Here is a 9,536-nt window from a genome sequence, read left to right as displayed (position 1 = left end):
AAAAAGCGTAGGACAAATATTGTAGAAAATAATTAATAATGTATGGTGATCAATTCCTAAAAATAAACAGGAAGACCACAAATAAAAAGTATATTTAAGTTTAATATTTAATTAAAATCACATTTTTTATAACGAAGATGTTCAACATTGGGTTTTTTGAGATATAGTTGTAAGTTGAATTACAATTGACCATTAGAAATGTGATCTTAACCATTTTGGATAAAGGCAATCTCTAAAGATGGCCACAAACTCGATGTGGCTGTTGTTTTTTTTTATAAAAAAAATAGCTAATGTTAGTATTATTAATTTTGTTATGTATCTCCATATTATTTAATTTAGTGCATTGTCAATAGACACTATACCCATGGACAATGTCTTATCATTTGCTAAACAAATGTCTTCTTCCTTGAACCCTAATCGATGGTCATCAATATGTCGACCCTTAACATCTTAGTTTATTTGCTTGTATCAATTTTTTTTATAGATAGACGAAATGGTAAGTCATTAAAAACTCACACATATAATTGAGTATTGTGATTCGAACTCCGATCATGACATGCAACACTGACAACAATGTAGCCAATAATACATATGTATTTTGTGGACTGCTTGCATCAAATTAACAAGCTATAATACACGTAAGGTATTGATAATATAAGTGGCCCACCTCATTCATGTGATGTCAATAACATAGCCAAAACATAAGTAATTTTGTAGCATAATGTGTAGAAAACATATAACGTGTACTTAATAGTTAATAGGACTTAAAGGACCTACTTAAGATAAATAACTATATTCTTGCAACATATAAGTCGTTACTTATTGAGCTCAAGTGGTTAATGAACTTCACCAAAAAGAACGGATTTCGAAAAAACCCGGATTCGATTCTTGGGTGGAACAATTTCTTGGCCAGACTTTACTTAACCCGCGGCCGAATTCTAGACTATTAGGGTCCATTTCTCCTATGAACCAGAGGATTATAAAAAAAAAATGTGAAAAAGTATAACTTGCTGAATGCATTATTAAACTTCTTTTGTTGAATTATATTGTGAGTGTATACTGTATAAATTAAATATTTTAGTATAACTTTAGTGTTCATAGTCGTTTCCATGTATAGTGCGTTAATACATACTATTTCACATCGGTCTTAGTTTTGACTTATTCTTTTTGGCAAAAATGGAACTGGTAGGTATCCACTCTTAGGGATACATATTCTATAAATAAGGAACAACGACCTTGCTAGTGTTTCTCTTCGTCTTTTTTACTCCGGTCTTTGACTTTTAAATTACTTGATATTCTTTTACTACACACACGTTTTTAGTGTAATTAAAATAGTACATTTTGTCTCTTTACTTGTAAACTTGAGGCATCACATTTTATATACTCGCTCCCTTTTTATAAGGAACACTTTGAAAAAATCACACGGACCAAGGAAACACATTTAACATAGTTATTTTAATTTAATACTCTTACAAATTTAAATTTATTCCATGTATACCCTTAATTAATTACTCTTTAACTTACTTATTTTTAAATTCTCTCTCATAATAAATAAGGGCATAAGTGAAATTGAACATTTAAAACATTTGAAAATTTGTCAAAGTTTCTTATAAAAAGGACCAAATTTTTTTTCCAAAATGTTCCTTATAAAAAGGACCGGAGGGAGTACAAGAGTTGAAATTTGAATTCTGATACTCGGACATTCAACTTATTCATATTGAAATATGAAATTCTAACCACTAAACTACCTTAAAAATAGTTTTCATACTTATTAAGAAAAGTAGAATTTGATAATATGAAGTATGACTTTTTATGTTTTTCTTAAAATAAGATTCATAGGAAGATGTAAAAAGAATTTTTACTGGTTATTGATTATAAGAAATAGAAGAGAGAGAGTAAATTAAATGCAATTTGCATTAAATTTTATGATAATAAGTAAAAGTAAATTTTGAAAATGCTAAAAGTAAGTTACTTTTGTTTATAATTTGGGACAAAAAAAAAAACTTTTTTTGCTTATAATATGAGACAGAGAAGTATTTCATTAACACTATTAGTATTTCATTAACACTATTAGTAAGTTTTTTGTTTAGCATTTGCAATTAGTTAGTGTATGGGATTAACTAAGGATAAGTTTGGTAAAAGTAGATACGGAGGAAAGTTGGAAGTGGTTTTGGTTGAGGCAAATGTGTTGCTGAAAAGGCAATAGAGAATGTTAAGATTGTGTGGCTATAGCTATAAGAGAATGGGATTTGCGTGTGTTAATTATTTAGGGAAGAAAATTGAAGCAACACATTGTCTATGACCTAAAATATTTGATGTAATGCTTAATTATCAAATAAGAAATGATGCATACATAGGGATGGGGCTTTCGGTTTGCTTCTCAGTTTCGGATTGTCTCTCAAACTTTAACTTCTTTTTTCTTCTTCTTTCTAATAAACTTAATTCAAGCTATAAGATTAACTTGTAGTTCATAGGTTATTTCCAATTAAAATAGGTTTATAAGGGTTATATTAAACTTTTGTTCCATTAACAAACATGTTTATTAAGAAAAATCAAAACATAATAATTTGAATTTTTTTTTATTTTTCTTGAAATAACTTGCATGGAAATATGTAAAACAATTGTTATTGTTATGAAAAAGACAAGAGAGTAGATACAAATGTTGTCTTTTAAATCTGTGTAAAAACCTTAAACGATAGGAAAAAATATTTTAAAAAAGTTGACATAAAACAAAATGTTATTGTTTAAAATCTTCGGTTATGATATGAATAATTCTTATTTTACTTTTTTCGTGAATAATTCTCCAGAATCTTAGTATTATTTTTTGAAAAATATTAACTAATGCCTCGTTTTTTTGATAAGCAAAATAGTTAACTAATGTCTCTGAACACTAGTTAAAAAAAACAAATATAGTAAAAATATCTTAAGATTTACGTAGTCAAACTTTTAAAAATATAATTTTTTTAGTTATTTAACTAATTGCTTTAGTCTAGAGCCCTAGTTTAGAGCACTAGTTATCATTACCTTTATATTATTTTTTTTTTATAGAAATCAACTGTAGTTAATGTTTTCGAATTTTCAATGTTTTAGGCTCTTGAATGGATCATAATGTACATACAATTTTGCATATAAATGCACGAAAATTTGGTTAAAATGCACCAAATTTTAATCAGCACCATGCCATACCATCCCATATATAATTTTAAGCCAATCTTATCTGTTTAGATTGCTGCCAATTATTATAATTAGACCATTGAAAAGTCCATTCATTTTTGCCTAACTTCATTTTCACATGCAAATTTGTGAACCATATTGATGCGTTTTTGAATTGTACGGACATGGTTCTTCACGAAAGTTTGAAAATAAGATAAGTACTTGGTATCTAATATACATTACTTCAAGTTCAATCTTTATTATGTTACACAAATAAGTTGCCAATATTTAGAACCAATAAGGAAACGGATTTCCTGTTGTAACAGCTAAGGGCCGTTCGATCAGATTCATATGGTTAGGATCACTTTTAAGAATTTTGTAAATGAGTTAATTTGATCCGTCCGATTTGATAATCAACAGCTAAGATGCAAAACACTGTATTTTTGCACTGCAGCAAATCCCGGTCCAACCAATAAAAACATGGATTCTTCAACTTGTTCCATTTATTTGTGCCTCATGTTACAAACACTGAATCATACTGCATAGACATGACTTGGCCCCGTTTGGATTAGCTTATTTTTGAGCTTATGCAAAACAACTTATGCAAATAAATAATGTTTTATGTTAATTTATAAGTTCCACTAACGAAAATTGTATTTTTATAATCTATTTTATCATAAACTACCTTGACAAACCTATAATAATACATAAAAATTTATTTATTTGCACAAGTTGTTTTGCATAAGTTAATCCAAACGGGGCCTTGCTCATGCAGGTTATGCAGTATATACAAATATGCAGTAAAAATGATAAGTAAATCCAATCTTGTAGAGGTCAATGCAGTGAGAGTGAACCATATGCATTTGGCTCTTCTAAAACAAGTTTAAAGAAGAATCATTACAATACTAACATGCCTCACTTTTGTCTTCAATTCATATTTTCATCCACTTAGGCCTTCATCTCCTGAAAACATGATTGTTAGATTTTTATTGTTGTAGAAAAATATTTTTTATAAGTAAATATCTGATGATGGAAAAGAAACAAACAAGGACTCACCTCGACACTCATATGATCACTTTTCTATTAATAATCAAACATGGAATATGAGCAATCTTAGGCCACTCTTTGCCTCCATTGTTGTTGCAACTTGCTTCCAATGAAGGACACCTATTGATGGTCAATACAGAAAGAGATGAAGGAAGTCCCTCTTCCGGCAAAGATTCAAGTTTTCGACAGGATGCAATCTCAAGATTTTCAAGAGATGTGAGATGCTGCATCCACTTTCCATCCAAGCATTTTACATCCGAAAGATTATATATTTTTAGTGACACAAGAGAATTTGGAAGCAGCGGAACTTTCATTTTCATAAGTGCATTCAAAAGATCATCACCTCCAATGCGCAAAGTTGTAAGGCAAGTGAGCCTTTGCAAACTCCACTCACTGATAGCTCTTAACCAAGAACTTCCGGGACTGCAGAGGGTAAAACTTTTTAAATTGACAGGTAAACCTTCATTTGCAAAAGACTCGAGATTTGGAAGATTTTGAATAGTTAATCCTTTTAGGCCAGTGAAAATGTTGATTGGTTCTGGAAGTGAATTAAGCTTGTCACACATTGACACAGCTAAATATGTGAGGTTAGGAGTGGAAAATCCATTCATGGAAAACAACTCAAGTTGAGGACATGAATGTATGCTAAATAACTGAAGAAACAAGAGACTTTGTGTTGCATTTTCTGCAACTGAAATGAGTTTCAGATGTTCGCAACGCCTAATTCTAAGACTTTTGAGCACAGGAAGAGAGCCTAAAATAAAAGATGTCAGTGAATGACAACTATTGTGTATTTCCAATTCCTCAAGTGACGTGTAATTGCATAAGGAGTCCCGAGTAAGGAATTCTAGATTCTCACAATCGCGTAAAGTTAGAGATCGCAACGTTGTAGGTAGACCGTCTCTTGGAAAGGAAGCTGATGAAGGAATTCCTGATAGGGTTAAGTCTAGGATGAAGTTGGTGCAGTTTAGCCGAAGTGATGAATGAAGGTTTATTGATAAGTTTTCTATGAGTTTAAGCATTGGGTTTGGAAACAATAGAGGACAGCCAGATAATTCAAAAGTTGAGGAAGATTGTTTTATAGGCAAAGTTCCTTTGAGCTTAGGACAATCCTTTAGAGATAGATGCAACAAACTTGGAAAATCTGTAATTGTATCTCCAATCAAGTTCCATTCCTCCCACTCTTGCATATCCTCGAAGCGCAAAATTTGCAACGAGGGAAATGGTTGAAATGAAGAGGAACTAGAACTACTACCATAGAATTCAGCACCAACAATCTTCACTGATTTCATACCAGAAATGTTGACTTCTCTAAGACTAAGTAATTGTCCAACCGGTGGAAGTGACCAACAATGATCACAATTACTTATGCACAAGTATACCATGTTAGTAAATGAGGAACTACAAAACCAATTTGGAAAGCTAGTTCCACCATATGATTTTATGGTTAGTATCTTCAAACTTGTGGGGGGTTGTAGTTGTTCAAGTACAAGTCTTTCAATTTGTGTATCAAAAGTAGTACCATAATCCCATTCTAATGATAACTCATCAACTTTCTCTTTGCTTTTCAAATCGGCTTGAAAAGCTTCAAAGGGGTCGGTAACGTTTTGTAGCTTTGAAATGGAAAGTTTCCCTTGTAGATGAGGAAATTTTTTAAGCTCTCCAACCTCCAAACCGTCCTTCGGTTTGCTGACAATAAAGGAAGACAAAGTTTGAAGATTTTGCAGTTTGCCGATTTCTGCAGGTAAGAACTTCAAGTTTGTGCCACTAATATCAAGGTGTCTTAGATTAATCAAATTTCCTAAATCCTCAGGCAATTCAGTGAGTAACCAACATTTGGACAACAACAAGGTCTGCAGATTGTAGAGCTTGCATGTGTCATATGGTAAGCTTTGAATTCTAGTGTTAGAAAGATCCAAATACCGCAGGTGAATCAAGTTTCCAAGATTTTGAGGCATACCTGTGATATTATTGTAGTGTGACAAACATAACACACGTAGTGGTCGTATTGCAGGTAACATGTCATGTACTACCTTGTTTGATAAGACAAATCTAGCATATTGATTTTCTGACAACCACTCTAGTCTTAATGGTAAGGATATGAATGTACGCAGACTTTTCAATCCGTAGAGGCTGTCAAATTTATTAAGAGAGTCATACTTGCCTTTATTGTACGACAAATGACGCACTCTTTCAACACTTTCTTGTAATTTTCGGTCCTCGTACCTGATACAGTATGAAGATGAAACCATTGTAGCTAAATCATTAATGAGGTCATGCATTTTGTAGCGTGCAAGATCATTGACCAACCATCGATGTATCAGCGACCTTGATACTAGTTCATCAAAGTACTCATCAGCCAATTCTTCCATAGTCTTTTCACTTTTTGACGGATGTACAAAGCCTTCTGCAATCCATAGTCGAACTACCGTCTTTTTTTCTAAGACGTAGTTCTTCGGAAAAATAGAACAATAAGCGAAACATTGCTTTAAAGGAGAAGGTAGATGATGATAGCTCAATAGCAAAGCTGGAAGTACCTTAACATTTGGTAAATCCCAAATGTTACTTTTTAATATCTTGTTCCAGCAATTTTCTAATAACTCAGCTCGAAGAAGACCTCCAAGTGCCACTGCAGCTAACGGTAATCCATCACACTTTTTCACAATTTCTTTGCCAATAACTTCGAGTTTCGACTGATTGCTACAATTATATCCTCCAAATGCATGTTTTGAAATTAAAGACCAGCAATCTTCACTCGCCAAAGGCATCAAATGGTAGATAGGAAAAGAAGTTTGCATGGCCTTTGCAACACTTTCATCACGTGTGGTGACGATGATTCTACTTCCTATTTCGCCGGCACTAAAAATGTCCATTAGATTATTCCAATCAACATAGCTTCCATCCCAAATATCATCAAGTACAAGTAAAAATCTTCTATTTCTTAAGCTTTGTTGCAATTCCACTTGAAGAATGTTCAAGTTATTTGTGTCTACAGATTTGAAAGTAACAGATTCAAGAATTACTTTAGTAACCCTGCAAACATCAAAATCTTTTGAAATATATACCCAAGCTTTTAGATCAAAATTATCTTCTACTTCATGATCATTGTAAAGAAGTTTAGCTAGTGTTGTTTTTCCAATCCCTCCCATACCAACAATGGAAATCACTCCTATTTTACTTCCACCACCATCTTCTAACAGCAAAAACTCTTTTAGTTTCTTTTTATCATTGTCTCTACCATAAATAGAAGATTCATCAACCACAACAGAACTCGTAGGAGTTCCATGCCAAACACTATTAGAAACACCTTGTTTAAGTTGAAGGATATTTTTTTGCAATACAAAATGCTCTAATCTTTCAAATAATTCATTCATTCTTGAATTGATCGATTTCGAATACCATTTAAAATGAGTAGAGGGATAATTCATGACCTGATCAGTGACAGTTTGACTTTGAGAACTACCTTCGATTTTGCACCGCAAAGCATCGGTGTTTGACAGCAGAATTGTTGATCTGCTTCTCCTCAGCATCATTCAACACAGCTTGAAGACTCAACAGTGTTATTTTCAGCTTTTTGAGAAGTGAAACATCAAGATCCTTGGTATGAAAGAAATCTAGAAATTCATGAGATATGATCTTGTTTAAGAGTACCTCTACAGAAGCTGAAAGAAATGCTTCTCCTACAAAAGCAGCAGCCATGTATGTATGATGATTCTTCTTTGGTTCTAGATGATGCTAACAAAGTAGAATTGATTAACAAGAAAATCAGTGTGGAAGTAAACTATATGGTTCCTTCTAGCAAAGGTTGTTTATGTGAATTAGTCAAATAAATTGGTAAAGGTTGCTATCTTATTAATATTGAGCATAGTCACTAATTAAGTGATGGTGAGAGTTGATCTAAAGTCAAACAAATAAAGTAGCAAAAGTGAACACCAATATGACTTTTGAAATTATGATGTACTTGTAAACTATAATGTACTTATATATAGGTGACATAATTTTCAGCATTAATTTGACCTCACGTTAAAAATAGAAGAGTTAAAAATATTTTTGTTCCCTATAAAATAATACTTTTAAGTTTACTTCTTATTTAATTTTTATTATATTTTTAGTTCCTTGTAAATTATGTTTAGAACATCAAAGAAAGTTTTTTCACAAAAAATGAGCTCAAAATTTAATTTTTAGGTCATGATTTTTATTACTTTTATCTTGAATTTTTGCTGCTTAAAAAAATTATACTTGTGTATGACTTTATAATATCTTTGTCATTTCGTCTATTTACCAAAAAAAAAAAAGCCAAATTATAACTGTTTGTGGAATGGTTTTGACAGACTTTTTTTGTTGAAAATATAAATATTTTTGTCATCCAACAATCTCACTCAAACCCTCGAGACTTTTCTTCTCTTCTGTAGACTTTTTTCTGCCAACAAGATTGGAGTTCACGTTCTTTCTTTTACAACCTCCTATACTGTTCAATCGTCTTCTTGAATGACTATCATATACAATTCCAGTTTATCATATCCATACGCAAAAATAAACAAGCAAAAACTATATATGTTTCGTTTCAATCTATGCCACTGGAAAATTTCTGTAATATAATTTGCTAGCAACCAAAAGAATAATTCGATACAAATTTCTCATAAAAAAAAGTCTTCGTTGTTTTTTTTTTTCATAGTATATTGATTAGTTGATTTTATCTTAAGAATTGCAATTTCTTCATCGTTGTTTTTTCTTTTTCTTTTATGATTCGTAGTTTTTTTTCCTTTTTTTTGTTTGATTCATTGATTTTCTTAAGGAATGATTTATTTTCATTGATTATTAATTATTGATTGATTATTTAAAAGAAATTTGTATCGAATTTATTGAGTAATTAAAATCCTAAGAGTATATAAAGTTACCTTGAAATCTCAAAAGTCTGTGTTATAAAATCTCACAAATTTTTGTGTTAAAATCTTTGTCTTTCAAAAAAATCTCAAAAAGTCTTTTAAAATCCTCAAGATTTTTTTTGCAAATCAAAAGCAAAGCTCTAGTGGATCAAATTAAGCTCTGTTTGTTAAAGTTAAGCTGTAAGCTAGTTGAAAGCTATATGCTACGAGTTGTTTTCATAAACTATATCGGAGAATTTATGAAAATAAACTTAAAAAACTTATGATTTTCATAAGTTATGTTAGTAAATAAATTTAAATAAGCCAATTCAAACAGTATCATGCTTTACATATATTACACAACAGTGAACACATATATGACCATTTGACATGCACAAAACCTCCACATTAGTAAGCAAGCAAAAGCTCAATCCAATGCTTTAGCTGTAATGCCTCACAAAAACAGTATCA

At 31.4% G+C, this 9,536-nt stretch overlaps 1 pseudogene; it reads right to left on the bottom strand.

The window, feature by feature from the left end:
• Positions 1–3,338: 3,338 nt before the first annotated feature.
• On the bottom strand, positions 3,339–8,008 carry LOC123918731 (annotated as a pseudogene).
• Between the last annotated feature and the right edge of the window lie 1,528 nt (positions 8,009–9,536).

Source organism: Trifolium pratense, linkage group LG3, assembly GCF_020283565.1.
Source record: "Trifolium pratense cultivar HEN17-A07 linkage group LG3, ARS_RC_1.1, whole genome shotgun sequence".
Taxonomy (NCBI): domain Eukaryota; kingdom Viridiplantae; phylum Streptophyta; class Magnoliopsida; order Fabales; family Fabaceae; genus Trifolium; species Trifolium pratense.
The sequence above is the reverse complement of the archived record's forward strand: the minus strand, read 5'-3'. Positions and strand labels throughout refer to the sequence as shown.